The 17,445-nt window shown below is 35.9% G+C and overlaps 1 pseudogene; it reads left to right on the top strand.

Annotated features, from left to right (window-relative positions):
- Positions 1 to 2,120: 2,120 nt before the first annotated feature.
- LOC137400885 (zinc finger protein ZFP2-like) lies at positions 2,121 to 7,993 on the top strand (annotated as a pseudogene).
- Positions 7,994 to 17,445: the final 9,452 nt, after the last annotated feature.

Genomic DNA, 17,445 nt, shown 5'->3' with positions numbered 1-17,445 from the left:
TTTATAGTAGATACTGAGGCTAAAGTAGAACCTGGTGATTCATCAATCAACAATGACAGGGATGAGGGTAATTAATTATGTTGCAATTGGCATAGAATTTACCAAGTGTAACTGAAAAAAAACTCTGTTTAAGATTTTGATGATTTTTTAATATGTCATTGCCCATATTGATAAACGCTTAAATCCCAGAGTTTGATCTTTTAGGGTCATTAGTTCAGGTGCTATGAGGTTTTGAACTTTGACCATTTGTCCCTCGAGTTTGAGGGCATAGCACATCTAGCTGACATAAGACTCACATAAATTTAAGAATATACAAGTTAAAGGTCTAGATTTTTTGTGTCCATACACAATTTCCATATTTATAAACGCAAATAGGTTTGAAATTTTTCGGATCAATAATGTGGAAGATAACTCTGACCAAACACGACTGGAAATGCTATTTTAGCGACTATTCAAAAGCAATTATCACCTTTTACATATAATTTGATATTCTTTCTGTTGATATTTCTGAATTCCTTCTGGCCTCAGCTATCCAAAACTAGTCTTTTCTTTTTTGTAGATGTATCGGGTCAGCGTCTAGAAGTCATACAAGACGAACGTCTTTGTCGAAATACTACAAAAGTAGAGGTCAAGGTCAACCTGTGGTTTAAAAAATCACACATTTTTCTCATGTTTTACATTGATTAACACACAAAGATTTCATTAAAACCATCAAAAGTTTGTGTTTCAGACAGTAAAATGTTTAGAATTGAGTTCCAAGTGCCCTACCAACACCTTTGTAAATCGCCTTTAATGAGATTATCTCCCTTGTCAAGCTTTACCCTTGCTGATTATTATCTTACCAAGTTCAAATTTGCTGTTTTTGTGGTTTGTGATTGTGATAGTAATGAGCCTTATAATATTTCACTAACTTAATTTCCCCAATGGTATCCATTGTCGTAGCTTCAAGTCCATATTTTTGCCCGAGTTGGTTGATGTCGGCGCCACAGCTAATAGAGCACGCTCTTTTGGTACCCAGCAGATGTCATCTCACTTTGGCCATGTGAAACTGTTTGTTAAGCCTTTGTGCACGAATCTCACATCAACATCAATGTTCTCTTGATCAAAGCCATTGCCATCCCCATATACCACTGACCATCATACATACAGGCCAGATATTGTCCAGGTTGAGGTGTTAAGGTATTGCTGGTAACATGTGAGTCATCAGTCTTCCCAACTTTGTATCCTTGTAGCATACATTTTTCATTAACCAGTAGTGAAAGTTTGCAAACTTCAATGGCTGTTCTACTGAATGGCTTGAACCAATGCTGGTCCCGACAACCAATGACTCGTTGTGCTGCTTTGATCCTTGGTTCCAAAACCGCTGCTTTTTCTGCGACTTATTCAAGGGATACATAAAACACCTCCACCCCAGCAATGTTTTCCCTAGCATACTTGTAGAGTTGCTCAGCACTGAGCAGTCTTTCTTTCCCTGACTTAACTAGCTGCTTGGCGTGACGGGTGGTCAGTCTCTTGACTACCCCGCCAATCCCAGGGCACATACCTTTTCCATGTGAAGGGGCAAAGAAGCTCCAAGATGCTGTAAGATTGAAATCAAGGTCATGGTGACATAAGTTGGCAAAGTTCTAGTAATTTTTGGATCAGGTACCAGATCCATCACTGAAATAATTCACATGAGTCACTTGACCTAGATTTTCTTTGATGAATCTGATGAGTGTACTCTAGAATGTATGTATACATTCTAGAGCGCGTTCTCTGGAATATATGTACGTGATGGATCTCAGTGATGGATCTGGTGCCCAATCCAAGAATCACAAGAATTTTGCCAACTCATGTCACCATTAGCTTGATTTCAATCTTACAGCATCTTGGAGCTTCTTTGCCACCTCACATGAAAAAGGTCTGTGAGATGGGATTGGCGGGGTAGTCAAAAGACTGGCCACCCGTCACGCCAAGCAGCTAGTTAAGTCAGAAAAGAAAGACTGCTCAGTGCTGAGCAACTCTACAAGTATGCTAGGGAAAACATTGCTGGGGTGGAGGTGTTTTATGTACCCACTGAATAATGGGTACATAAAACCATAATATAGCAGCCAATATACCAGACAGTCCCAGAACAAGCAATGGTTTTGGAACCAAGGTTCAAAGCAACACAACGAGTCTTTGGTTGTTGCGACCAGCACTGGTTCAAGCCATTCAGTAGAACAGCCATTGAAGTTTGCAAACTTTCACCACTGGTTGATGAAAAATGTATGCTGCAAGGATACAAAGTTGGAAAGACTGATGACTCACATGTTACCAGCAATACCTTAACACGTCAACCTGGACAATATCTGGCCTGTATATATGATGGTCAGTGGCATATGGGGATGGCAATTGGTTTTGATCAAGGGAACAATGATGTTAATGTGAGATTCATGCACAAAGGCTCAACAAACAGTTTCACATGGCCAAAACGAGATGACATCTGCTGGGTACCACAAGAGCATGTTCTATTAGCTGTGGCGCCGCCATCAACCAACTCGGGCAAAAATATGCATTTGAAGCTACGACAATGGATACCATTGGGGAAAGTAAGTTAGGAAAATATTATAAGGCTCATTACTATCACAATCACAAACCACAAACACACAGCAAATTTGAACTTGGTAAGATAATAACCAGCCAAGTTAAAGTTTGACAAGAGGAGATAATCTCATAAAATTAAGGCGATTTGCAAAGGTGTTGGGGGGCATTTGGAACTATATTTTAAGCATTTTACGGTTTGAAACACAAACTTTTGATGGTTTTAATAAAATCTCTGTGTGTTAAGTAATGTAAAACATGAGAAAAATGTGTGACTTTTTTAAACCAAAGGTTGAACTTGACCTATACTTTTGCAGGATTTCGGCAAAGACGTTCATTTTGTATGGCTTGTAGACGCTGACCCGATGCATCTACAGAGAAGATGAGACTAGTTTTGGATATCTGAGGCCTAGAGGAATTCATAAATATCAACAAAAAGAAGTTGAGGGTAATTGCTAAAATAGCATTTTCGGTCATTTTGGGTCAAAGTTATCTCCCACATTATTCATCCAAAAGATTATTACAAAACTATTAAATTTATTAAATTATATTAAAACTTATTTGTTTGTGTAAATATGGAAAATGTGTGTAGACCCAAAATATCTAGGCCTTTAACTTGTATATTCTTGAATTTGTATGAGTCTCAATTCAGCTACATGTGCTATGCCCACAAACTCGGGCGACAAATGGTCAAAGTTCAAATCCTCATAGCACCTGAACTGATGACCCTAAAAGATCAAAATTTGGGACTTAAGCATTTATCAACATGGGCAACAACATATTAAAAGGATCATCAAAATCTGAGACAGGTTTTTTCAGTTACTCTTGGTAAGTTCTATGCCAATTATATTTTCAAGGAACTCACTTCAACTTAGTAAATATTGGAGACAATTTTCATGGTTATGTTCTCTAGATGACCTCTCATATTTATTGTAGAAGTTGCAGAAGTGAGAATAGAACCAGAATCTGATGGTGGTGCTGGAAACCTCTACTCAACTGGTTAGTTAAATATGTATTAAAAAAATAGTGATAACTGCTGTTGATAAGCTGTGATGGCTGTTAGTTGAATGAGTATGATAATTACCTTCCTCTATTGTCTCACAAACTGGTTTGTTAGTAAAACTAGAATACTAAATCCGACTATAATCTATTGTGTCATTCTCTATTAAGTCACATACATTTTCATAGATGATTTTTAGTACAAGTTGTCAGAGGACCTCAGTTTTAAATAGCCAGTCCTTTTTGTCCTGGTTGCTATATCAACATGCTCACCGCTGGTTTTAACACTCATATTTTGGTACAAATTCTTGAGACTGTCGACACAACATTTCCGGTGGTCGTAGTCATTTTTAAATTTTTTGCTAATGGATAAGGTAAGCAATAACACATTTTGTTTTGTGTTCATTTGAAGAGTGTAGCCTTTTTGAAATCATGTGAAAAAGATAATGACAGGCTTATAAGGATTGTTATTAGCTGAGTTCGTGTGTTGGACACGTTTAGATCGTGGTCTTCACAAACACATGACCAGGGTATACATGACCAGGGTATAGATGATCAGATCATGACTCAAATTGAGAGTTGACTATTGTTTTGATAAAAATATAAAATTGTTTCTCTGTAAGTTTGTCACATGATGGCATTTTTTCTTCAAGTTAGCTTTTACTGCATTCAGACTAAATTTGGACGAAACACTTTATGAACTTCATTCTTTCATATGTTAAAACTCACTTTAGAAGCTTTTTCTAGTCTTTATGTTAAAATTCATTGAGTCCAAAACTTCCAGGTTTGCTTTATTAACAATATGTACCAGCTGATTCCAAGTTTGTAAACCTCTGATGAAACTGCTGATACCTGAAAAACCTCTAATTGAACGCCACTTCCATTTTAACGTCACCTCTATTTAACCGCCACTATGTGAGAAAGTTGGAAAATAGAGCATAATATTTTATTTCAACGCCACCTCTATTTGACCGCCTGTTTGACAATCAATAATTGATCTCTATGAATCCATAATATCGAGTGAACAGTAGAAAGGTGTCCACAAATTCGTATTAATAATGTATCGTTTACGTTAATAACAATAAGTTTTCTAGTTGTCCAAATCGAAAGCTTTTCACTTTTTTTGTTAAAACTTTAAAAGCAACACTATAGAAATGATTAATAACTGTCTCAGGCTATTAGTAGTTCATTGTCCTTGTAAGCGCTGTCTTGATACTTCGAAGTACCTGCATACAAGAAAACAGGTTTACATTTATGATGGTAGCTTAACGAATGGTTTTAGGCCAATTGTTACGTTTAGCGAAACTCTTACGCGTTGCATTTGTGCTAAATGCAACGCGTAAAAGTTTTGCTCTGCCAAAAAACTTAATCCGACGCTAATATCAGTTAGTTCAGCTCTGCATAAAAATAGTTGAGGACTTGTTTGGACGCAAATATCGACTAGTTCAGCATTGCAGAAGAATAGTTGAGCTCAGAAGACATTGTGGAAGGTAGTTGACAATTAGAAAATGTTTGTCCTATCAGAAGCAACAATCAGAATGCAGCGATGCAAGCAAACAATGCCAATATTTTAGTTTTAAAAATGTTAATTTGGTTTCTGCATGTAATATAAGTATGGTTTGTTCATATCTCTTGTTCATCAATATATATTTGTAGCAGTCGATAGATTATCATTATATAACTTTTAAATTTGCAAATTTATAGCATATTATTTGATAGCATCATTGCAGTAGTCTGATTTTACAATTGATCGACTCTCATAACTCATCTTCTATTGCACATGAAAAGCTAGTTTTGGCTGCAAACTTTAGCAAACATATCAATGAGTGCAATGAGTTTTTATGAAACATTGACAAATAAAGATCTAGAATAGAAGTATGTCCTCAAATTTACATGTAGAATAAAATAAAAATTGAAATCTGCAATAAATTGTCAAACAGGACGCACGCTATAATAGCACCGCAGGTTAATTGTCAACAATAGATATCAACTGTTAGAAATATTTCTACGTTTCTCAATGCATATTTATTAAGAGATCTTTAAGAAGTTGGAGGTAATTTAGCAGATTTATTGCATCCAAAAGGTTTAATATCACACCATCGTAAAGATAGGGCAAAATATAGGCGAAAATCGCTTCCCTGTAAAAGGGCTAAATTTATCTTCCCACAATTCTGATGAGCCGTTTGAAAAATACAACGCCAGCCTCTATTTAAATGCCACTTCCAATCGACCACCACAGTAAAGGAAAGGTTGAAAAATAGAGCGCCATGACGGTCAATTAGAGGTTTTACGGTATATCAACTTATTCAAAAAGGATAGATACTCGAGTGCCACCTAACATTTTTTTAAATCAAATTATACTACATCTAGAAGTTGTTATTGTTATTTGTCCATATCAAGGATGTGATTGTCGCAACATGAGTTAACGTGCACACAGACATAGGAACATATTTTAATTTAGTCATCCGAAAAATCCTTCCATCGTAGATGCTTTACATCTGATGATTGGCCCTTGACGTTATACAGTGTGTCTGACTTGTTACATACGGTATTACGCATATTTGCAATAAAAACTCGTAAAGAATCTTTTTATGTTGCTTACAGGGATTAAATGGCTTTTTTATGATATAAAAATTCTTGAGTGTGTACCATACTACTAAGCTTGTGGGACAGAAACTATCAACTTATATTATAGGTAAAACATGTGGACACAAATCTTTTCAAAAAGATCAAAACGATATATTTGGAAGATTATCCACTACCACTGTAAAGACGAAAGTAAAAGGTCTCACCCCTAGAAAACCTCCTCAGTGTGAGCTATGCAGTGCTAGCTTTGCTCGCCGCAGTACTCTAACAACTCACATGAGAACACACACTGGAGAGAAGCCATTTCAATGTATGATATGCTGTAGTCGATTTGCCCAAAACCAGTCTCTAACACTTCATATGAGGACTCACACTGGAGAAAAACCATACCAGTGCAAGATATGCTGCAGTCGATTTGCTCATCGCCATAATCTAACAGATCACATAAAGACTCATACTGGAGAGAAGCCATTTCAGTGTGAAGTATGCAGTAGTCGGTTTGCTCGTCGCTATGAACTAACAATTCATATAAGGACTCATACTGGAGAAAAACCATACCAGTGCAAGATATGCAGTCGTCAATTTGCTAGTCACAGTAGTCTAACAAGTCACATGAAGACTCATACTGGAGAGAAGCCATTTCAGTGTAAGATTTGTAGTAGTCAGTTCGCTCATCGTCAAAATCTAACAAGTCACATGAGGACTCACACTGGAGAAAAACCATTTCAGTGTAAGATATGCATTAGTCAGTTTGCTCAATGCAGTACTCTAATTGGTCATATGAAGACTCATACTGGAGATAAGTCATTCCAGTGCAAGATATGCAGCAGTCGATTTGCTCGTCGCCAGAATCTAACAAGTCATATGAAGACTCATACTGGAGAAAAGTCATACCAGTGCAAAATATGCAGTGGTCGATTTGCTTGTCGCCAGAATCTAACACTTCATATGAGGTCTCACACTGGAGAAAAACCATACCAGTGCAAGATATGCAGTGGTCGATTTGCTCGTCGCCAAAATCTAACACGTCATATGAGGTTTCACACTGGAGAGAAACCATACCAGTGCAAGATGTGCAGTAGTCGATTTGCTCGTCGCCAGAATCTAACAAGTCACATGAAGACTCATACTGGGGAGAAGCCATTTCAGTGTGAAGTATGCAGTAGTCGGTTTGCTCATCGCCATGAACTAACAAGTCATATGAAGACTCATACTGGAGAAAAACCATACCAGTGCAAGTAATGCAGTTGTCAATTTGCTCGTCGCAATAATCTAACAAGTCACATGAGGACTCACACTGGAGAGAAACCGTTTTAGTGTAAGATATGCATTAGTCGGTTTGCTCAATGCAGTACTCTAATTGGTCATATGAAGACTCATACTGGAGAAAAGTCATTCCGGTGCAAGATATGCAGTAGTAGCTTTGCTCAACATTATGGTCTAACAGCTCACATGAAGACTCATACTGGAGAGAAGCTATTTTAGTGTAAGATATGCAGTAGTCAGTTTGCTTTTCGCCATACTCTAACAATTCATATGAGAACTCAAACTGGAGAGAAACTGTTCCAATGTAAGATATGCAGTAGTAGCTTTATTCAACGCTATCTTTTTAAAACGCACACGAAAACTCATACTTGATGGGAGCCATTTCATTATAAGACATACAACCGCACGTGTTCAAATGTATTTGGATACACCCATATACTCCGACTTGGTTGTGTAAAAATTATATAGTCAGTCCTAATTTTGTTGTGTGATCTCATCTGTTGTATATTGATTTATGGTTTGATTATCGTTTTGTGGTAAAACTACCAGCATATACCGGCAAATAAAGCATAATATTCAAACGCTACATGCATGTTTTCCATTAAATGGTAAGCTTAGGTTCAGTTTGGTTGAACAACATTGAACATTACTAACATCTGCAACCATTTGGATGTGGGTACATTGGCTGATCCGCCCGACCGAACCTTCTGATGTCGGAAACATCGGCTCAATTACTTTTGTAATTAAATATTTTTAGCAAAGCTGAAATCTTTATAGTGCATGAAATCCTTTACACACTTTCTGAGCAATAGTTCACAAAACAGTTAAGGTTTTCTGTTACATTTATTATTAGATTTTATTGTTAGATATTTTAGTTGAATTTTGGTTGAAAAAACAGTTTGAATTTGAGTTGTGTATCTCGCTGGCTTGCTTGAAGGTTACAAAACACAATTTTTATGGTATTAACAGCAGCAGATAACATTAAAGATTCTGGTTTCAATGCTTGTTTAATTATGGAAAATATTGTGTTTAAAGATGTAGTTGCGTCAAAATTTAAGTTGATCTTAGAAGAAAGCATTTTTTTCTTTCTATCAGTTGATATGTTGTTTGTTGTGTTACGCGATCGCATTGCCAAGATATTTGAAGATTAAAACCGAAAAAATCTGATCGCCGTAAAAACGCTCAGGCCACAAAAACGTGCCCAGCCTCGCCAAAAACGATGTCACGCGTTTGGCAACCTGTCTCTATCTCTCGTATTCACATCGGCTATTTGCGATAAAAGTCTAGTCTTACGCGGCTCTATTGGCATTTATCTTATTTTGTATTCGCTCATGTTGGCTAGAATAAAATTTTTAATCCTGCTACAGATGCATTATTATGATTGTTTAAAAGGCCTCAAATAACGAAAATTGAAAATTTGTTCTACTCACTTTCTCCAAATGTTGTGTAAACATTTGGGTACCGACTACCAATTCTACCGGTCTACGGTAATTCTGTCAAGTCACTTTATGTAGAACGCGGTCTTTGTATCAGCACAGTTCTGCAGCTACCCATATAAACGATATACAGCCTCCCATAAGCCCCGCCCACATTAGTTCGCCTATTACCTATTGCCTACGTACTAGTTTCTTACTAATATTCTTACCGAATACTAAATAATTGAAATAAGCAAGCCACCTCTTTGAAAAGAATATAGACAGGGATAGAGTTTTAAGGATGAGAAGTCTGCTGCAAACTGGATTTGAACTCACATTCTCCAGTTCTGCGGACACCCATATACCATATCCGATTCACTACAGTATTCTGCAAATCATGTTTTGCATTATCTTCAACAATATTATTTTATTATATAATTTTACAAGCATAATTATTTTCATCTCGGCATAAAGCTTTTATTAAAAATATTCATCAAGTCGTGGCCACTCACATAGTATTAGCTGATACAATAAGACAAATTCATCTACTGCAACAAACTCAAACAAAACATCATCCAGCACGCATTCAAGTCTCGCTTTCTCCTTTATGGCAGTTTCCACACTGACAAAGCTTCTTCGGCTGGTGGGATGACATAAACATTCTGTAATCAGTAAAACAAGTAAATGTAAACAAAGTAGATGCAATAAATATGTCATTCATAGATATGTCATTCTAAAGCGTATCTATTGACAGCTTCCAAATTGGGAGTTAAATAGATTGCGAGTGTAATTTTAAAAACAAATAAACATTTAATAAAGGCACAAGTACGCCAAGCCAACGATTCGAAGCTTTGGTTCTGGAAATTAAAGATTTGCAATGATCAATCGATTTTACCCACTTCCTACGAGTGAAAATAATTTGTAATCATGACTCTAATTTACCAAAGAAAATTCGAAAAAAATATTATAGCTAGGTAAAACGGCAGATAAGCTATGAAACGATGATTGGAGATAGCAAAGAATTATCATTTTATTAATTAGTATATGTATTTATGACTATAAAAATTATTACATTTACTAAAGTATAAAAGACTCTAAGTTAATTTACCTCCATTCTGTCTTCTTCTGCAGCAAAACGCTGCTGACGCCTGTCAGCTTTGGCCATAGGCTGTCTACTCTAATCTTTTACTAAAAGTTGCTCAGATAACTCTGAGTAGCGGTCGCTCGAACTTGAAGCCATTTTAAAACTATGTATAACTTAGTAATCGTTGAAACGCGTTGAATCAGTAACGATGAGAATGAATTCCCTAACGATGAGAATCTTCGAGATCACAGACAACGCGTTTTACGAGTGATAACATTTATTACGGCCTATATAAAAATTTCGCACGCATGATTGGCTAACGAATCGGCCTCATATTTATTGCTCGTGGTTTCGTTTCAGATACCAATTGCTTGTGACGTCACGAAATAGGCACCCGCTTGAACGTGAGCTTTTTAAAAGAGAGCTGCATTCAAACGCATATATCTCTGGACAGGGTTGGTCTACAAAGACAAAAATGGCATCAAATTGTAGCTGATGTTTTAGCCTTTTATGGGTCCTAATTTCATTTTTGACGCAACTACATCTATAAGCTGCCAACATGTATATAGGCTACACCACGAGCCTTATAGACAGTTTTTTTCCATTACAGGTATACAGAGTGTATAAGCTACACACACTGATTTTCCATTTGTTTAACACACCGTGAAACCTGTTTTGAATGCCACTTTTATTTAACCGCCACCTCTATTTGACCGGCTCTGACATTCTTTGATCTTTAGAAATCCATAATAGCAAGTGATCGGTCGGAAAATGTCCACAAAATAGTGCTAATAATGACTTGGTTATATCGATAGCAATTAATTATTTCGTTTTATCTGTTCGTATCGACGTCTGTTTTCCAACTCCAAAGGTTCTCGTTTTTTTGTTAAAATTTTGAAGTCAACAACGTAGACATAATTAGTAACTGTATTAGGCTAATAGAAGTCCCTTTTTTGAGGCTAACTTAATTCTTTGACGTACATGTATGTGAAAAACGGTTTACATTCACGATGGTATATGAATCACTACTTTTAGGGTAAAAATTGTGCTTAACGACGCTGCTTAAGGTTCACTACTTGTATGAAATGCAACAAGTAAAAGTTTTGCTTTGCTCAAATAATTGTTTGGATGCTGGTATCAACCAGTTCGGCAGCGCAGAAGAAGGGTTGAAGTCAGAAAACATCGTAGAAGGTATTGAAACCATAGAAGCCGCGATAGCCAGAAGCTATAGTAGCCACAAGATGTTTGTTCCATCGAAGGCAACAATGAGAATGCAACTGGTCAAGCAAACGGTGCAAATACTTTTGTTTCAAATTTGTTAATGTTTGCTTCTGCTTAAATTGTAAGTATGGTTCGTTTATGTCACTTGTACTTGAAAGGTTGACTTGCAACAAAATTCATATTACAGTTATTTGGTATCAAAAGATTCACCATGTCTTAATCTGCTGTGTCGACTCAAAAAGCCAATCGATGATTAGTTTTTGATATTTACCGTCAACTGAAGATGTTTCTTGTGAGAAATTACAGTCTCAATTGTATGCTTTTGGGAATGCACTTGAACCTAGCTGTTTAAGCGAGATATAGTATATATTTTTAAGAAACACGCAATTTTCCAGTGCGAATATTTGATTATTTTACGTTGTTAATATTTCAGCAAACTAAACTTAACTATTATTTTATATTTGAGTTTAATAAATTTGTACAAAAAGTAATATGTTTTCAATTATATCAATAACTTTTATTTAATAAACAGTAGGGAAAACAATTTTCTGAATTTTTTTAAATTTTCGATAGCCATGTCACGTACTAAACGTAGCAGTATGTCAGTGCTGAAAACCTTAAAGATAGACTTGCACATACCTTTAGTATATTCTATCAGAAAATATAGGTATTGTTCTATCATTTTTACTTGTTTTTGATAATTGAGGTAGTCAGACTGCTAGATGTTTCAAAATTAAAACCGACAAAACTTTATCGCTGTTAAAACGCTCAGAAGAAAAATATCTGCACAGATTTGCCCTAAAAATATAGGGGCGCGACTGCCTGTCTCTCTCTTGTATGAGTGCTACACAGCTCTATCGGCTTACATTTTAATTTGTGTTCCCTCATAATCCTCAGAATAAAGTTTCAAATCTAGCTACATATATATTGCTATAAGTATCTCAAATGCCTAAAATAAAGTAATTAAAAATATTTCCTAATAGTTTTCTCTAAATGCCGCGTTGTAAAAGATTCTGCCGGCCTTTACTCAGACACGACCTACATGTAGAATGTAAAAAATGCTGCATAAAATCAACAGAAGTGAGTATGGTTTTCGTTCATATGTTTTCTAAGGGAATTCCACTAGTCGTGGAGCTGCAACTACTCTGTTCTCCTAGCGAGAGCGCTTCCTATATATACATATAATTTCCCATACCATATAATGGAAGCGGGCAGGCAACCACATAGGAAATAATGATTAATAGAGTCGCTAACACGTTGGCTTAATTACGGCCAAACTAACAAATTATTACCGATAAGACATATAATAAAGACAGACACAAAATGCAAAATATATATAAGAGTAATTATATGCGGGTATGTAAGGATAAAGCATCAAAAATAAATTCTTGGCCCAGCGTCCGACACAGCTTATACATATGAGTACTAACTACGAGTCTGTCAGTCTACGGTAATTAGGTCGTCGAGTAAACTTAGTCCATCAGGGCCTTTGTGTCAGCGAAGTTCTCAGTTGCTACCCACATGAGAAACTAGTTGCTAGATAAAAATAAGCAAGCCGCATCTTCAAAAAAGTATGTTCAAATATATGGCAAAATCAACTTACCCTTAAAAAAGTCATTTATAGTTAACGTTATCTAGTCATCAATAGTATTGATTGGTAAAAAAAAGTCTACTGCTCCCATTTGATTTGTTGATTCAAATACTAAACGAATGGTATTTTGAGTTGACTAAAATAGTTAATTCAAAAAACAATGTAAAGTTCTTTAAACTCAATTAGCCCAACGATTCAACTCTGAAAATACACTTGTATGACAAAGGCTTAATAAAGCCGTTCCTGCTCCTAGTTGGTGGAGTGGACTCACCTGTTTTCACTTAGTAGTGTGGAGCATATAGAACTTTTTGAGTAGCTCTTAATATTTGGTTCGCTGGAATTGGGTCAAACTATGCAAAAGTACCTGTCAATACAGCTCTGATTACACTTCATAAACCCTTTTGAACCCTATCTTGTCTATTAGACAAGAATTTGGCACTTAGAAGTTAGCGCAAGAAGTTAGACTCGCTGAGACACGGTTAAATAGAGAAGTCAATTGATGATTGCTTCTCTGATATTTACTGTCAAATATGGATTTAGCATGTGGTAGGTGGTTGTGCTTGTGGTAGTCACAATCGTACGCTTCGATAAACGTACTCTAACATCATGGTGTTACGCGATAGAGGCTAGTTTTTAGAAGACACAACTACTAGAAAAAGAATTTATATACGATAGTCGTACCACTTACTAAACGTAACACTAGTGCCAGAATTGAAAACCTTAATTAATAATAACCTACAATAGATAAGCAAAGTTGTAAAAGGTTGACTTGCAACAAAATTCACTTTACAGTTATTTGGTATCAAAATATTCACCATGTCTTATTCTGTTGTGTTGTAGGTGCCAAATATCTGGAAATGTGATTACAAGCTCTTAAAAGCTCAAAAACGGAAAGCCGCCGTAGATTGGAATCTCTTTATTTCTCTGACGTAGTCATGAAATTTATTTATCGTCTTGTCACGTGATGTTCTCACGTGAATTGAAAGGCCAATAAAAGCTTGATATAAAACTTATCGTAGCACTAGTTTATGACAAACACTTCGGGTTTTACCGAAGACCCCGTATCAAATATAGATGCTCGCTACTTTACAGGTTTGTTTCGGTTTGGTCTAATCGGCAAGTCGTAATCTGATCATGTGACCCAATACTTTGCAAATAATTTCTGCAGCACTTTTCGATTATCACAAGTGACCAACAGGCTCGTCATGATTATCATACAATGATATGTACTCCTTCAAGCTAAAGTTAAAAAATTAAACCAATTTTTACAGTACGTTATAAGATATCACTGCTAAAAGTGACAGCATTACAATGACGATGAGTTAGACGCGTAAGAACAATAGACATGGTTTTATTGAATGCGTGAAGTATATTTGTGAAAATATTTCGACGAATTAGGTTGCACGAAAGTGTAAACAGAAACCATCTACCACATCTACGTCACATTTGAGCCGTTTTGGAAAGAGAAGCCAAACTACGGTGGTCTCATGTGGCTGCGATTAACTGTTCCTTTTTGAGCTTCTATGAGCTTGTAATCACATTTCCACATATTTTGCACATACAACACAACAGGGTAAGACATGGTGAATCTTTTCATATCAAATAAGTGTAATGTGAATTTTGTTGTGAGTCAACCTTTAAGATTATTCTAGGACACTTATGTATTCGCCTCATCTAACTTTCGCGTTTCCGCGGAGTCATCCTTTCGCGAAAATTCCATGAGCGAAACTAAACTATCCTAATGAACGAGCGAGAACGCGGAATTAAATAGCTCTGTTCATTGATACTGTAGATTGGAATTCTATAACGACATTTATTTTAACGTTTTTATCGACCACTATAGCATCGTTAAAATATAAACCAACAAAATAATTTGACTGTCAAAATTTATTACGTTATTATTTTGCAATTAATTATGATTATTTTCCCATTAATAATGATTTATAATGATGGGAACTTGATGTCAATGCACATGCATTAGTAGCGTTATTGTTTGTTGAGGACATTAATCAATGCAGTGAGCACCGCGTGTTGAAAGAAAATAAGACACACTGACACTCATAGTACTACATAAGCAGCATGGCTCTGGAAAGGTTTGGATTCACTACTGACACCTCTTCAATAACTTATAATGATTCAGAAGATGAGGCAATAGAGAAAGAGTTAGCTCTGATAAATAACACCAATAAAAAAGGAAGAGAAGAAGTTATAATAACTACACACTGTGCTAGTATCTGTAGCTGTCGTATTACTAGCAGCTGTATCATGTATGTACATATTTGTATACAACATGTAATTACTGTAATAAAGATGTTCAGCAATTATTAGCAGCAGTTGAGTGTTTGGGACAACGTTAAAATTAATATACACAACACCGTTTATCGTTAAAATTAAAATACGTTAATATAAAACAAGCTAAATTGTGACAAAAACGTTAAAATTTTCAGCGTAATTAAATTCCATGCTACAGTAGTCCAAGAAACAAATGACAGCAAGCGATCAAATTGCATTATCAATATCGGCCATACAATTCTACCTGCAGTTCACCATTACAAACTAGCCTCAAATTGAAATTTTTTTCTTACCGGCAAACCGAACCTGAGGAATATAATTATGTTTTTTTCCACTGCATATATTTTCACAACATTATATTTTCGCACTCATCAGCTTTGCGAAATTAAGTTTTACCCTGTATGCTACTCACGAAACTAAATACTAGCGAAATATAATTGCCCTAGGGTACGTAATGTCCACAAACATTACAGAATCCCATAGCTTGCGAGTGCAGCAGATACATCGCTCACTACAGCTGATATAATTGCGTTTCATTAAGAAGAACAAGCACAGGAGTTGTTCGGCTTCGACTACCAACAAAGTGTAAATATCTGGGACACTTGCACAGTAAAGGAGTTGTCTGATCAATTTAATAAAAACTTTAAAGGTTGACTTGCAACAAAATTCACTTTACAGTTATTTGGTATCAAAAGATTCACCATGTCTTACTCTATTGTGTTGTAGGTGCCGAATACGTGGAAATGTGATTACAAGCTCTTAAAAGCTCAAAACGAAAAGCCGCCGTAGATTGGAATCTCTTTCTTTATCTGATGTATTCATTACAGCTTGGTTATCATCTTGTCACGTGATGTTCTCACGTGAATTGAAAGGCCAATAAAAAGCTCAATATAAAACTTATTGTAGCACTAGTTTATGGCAAACACTTCGGGTTTTACCGAAGACCCCGTATCAAATATAGATGCTCGCTACTTTACAGTTTTGTTTCGGCTTGGACTAATCATTAAGTCGTAATCTGATCATGTGACCCAATACTTCGCAAATAATTTTTGCAGCATTTTTCGATTATCACAGGTAACTAATAGGCTCATCATGATTATCAGACAATGGTATGTAATTCTTCGAGCTAAGGTTAAAAAGTTTAACGATTTTTTACGGTAAGTTATAAGATATTAGTGCTAAAAGTGACAGCATTACAATGATGATAAAACAGACGCGTAAGAACAATAGACAAGTTTTATCGAATGCGTGAATTATATTTGTGAAAATATTTTGACGAATAAGGTTGCATGAAAGTGTAAAAAGAAACCATCATGTAACAACTACGTCCCATCTGAGCCATTTTGGAAAGCGAATCCAAACTACGGCGATTACGCGCAATTAACTGTTCATTTTTCAGCTTTTAAGAGCTTGTAATCACATTCTCATATATTTTGCACCTACAACACAACAGAGTAAGACATTGTGAATCTTATGATACCAAATAACTGTAATGTGAATTTTGTTGCAAGTCAACTTTTAAAAGAAAACATAGCCTGTCTTGCCAAACTGTTGTTTTTACGGAGTTTTTCCCCGCCGCGCGGGCAAGCAACACAACAGCCTGTCACAAAACGTACTGCACCTGATGCATCAGCTACACTTATAGGGAGTTGTTTTCTTCCGTCTATGCAGCTTAGTTGCAATGTTATATCGGTCACTCCCTTGGTAATAATAACTGATTTCGCGCAAAAATTTATGTAGAAAAAAATAAGATTACAACGTTCAACCAAAGACTGTTGGTTGTTCACAACTCTGTTGTAAATTTTAGTAAAACTTAAGAATAAAATAAATTGAAAGGAAAATTCATAAGAGCAAATAAAACTGACTGATACAAAAATAGAAATTAAACTGACTGAGTGCACAAATAACGACATGTTTAGTCGCTGTTGTTGCCTAAGTTCTCAAGTTCTACTTAAGTTTACCGCAGAGACTGGTCGCTGGTTAAACGTTGTAATCTTATTTTTTCTACATAAATTTTTGCGCGAAATCCGTTATGATTACTAATTGAGCGACCGACATAATATCGTAACCAAGCCGCATAGATGGAAGAGAAAAACTCCCTATAAGTGCAGCTGATGCATCAGGTGCAGTACGTCTTGTGATGAGCTGTTGTGTTGCTCGCCCGCGCGATGGGGACAACTCCGCAAAAACAACAGTTTGTCAAGACAGGCTAAAGAAACCAGATTAACAAAATTAATTGTAGAATAATACATATTGTTGGCATCATATAGGAATAAAACATTCGTGATAATCCATTGTTCAAATACCCAGATTTTAGAGTTTCATAGTAAGTCAAATAAGACTTCAAAGTTTCATGTTTTGCATTAATCTGTATAACAAAGCACTGACTATAACAGTTATGCATGCAAATAAGTAAATCATTCACAAAT

This window comes from Watersipora subatra, chromosome 7 (genome assembly GCF_963576615.1).
Source record: "Watersipora subatra chromosome 7, tzWatSuba1.1, whole genome shotgun sequence".
Lineage (NCBI taxonomy): Eukaryota > Metazoa > Bryozoa > Gymnolaemata > Cheilostomatida > Watersiporidae > Watersipora > Watersipora subatra.
The sequence above is the reverse complement of the archived record's forward strand: the minus strand, read 5'-3'. Positions and strand labels throughout refer to the sequence as shown.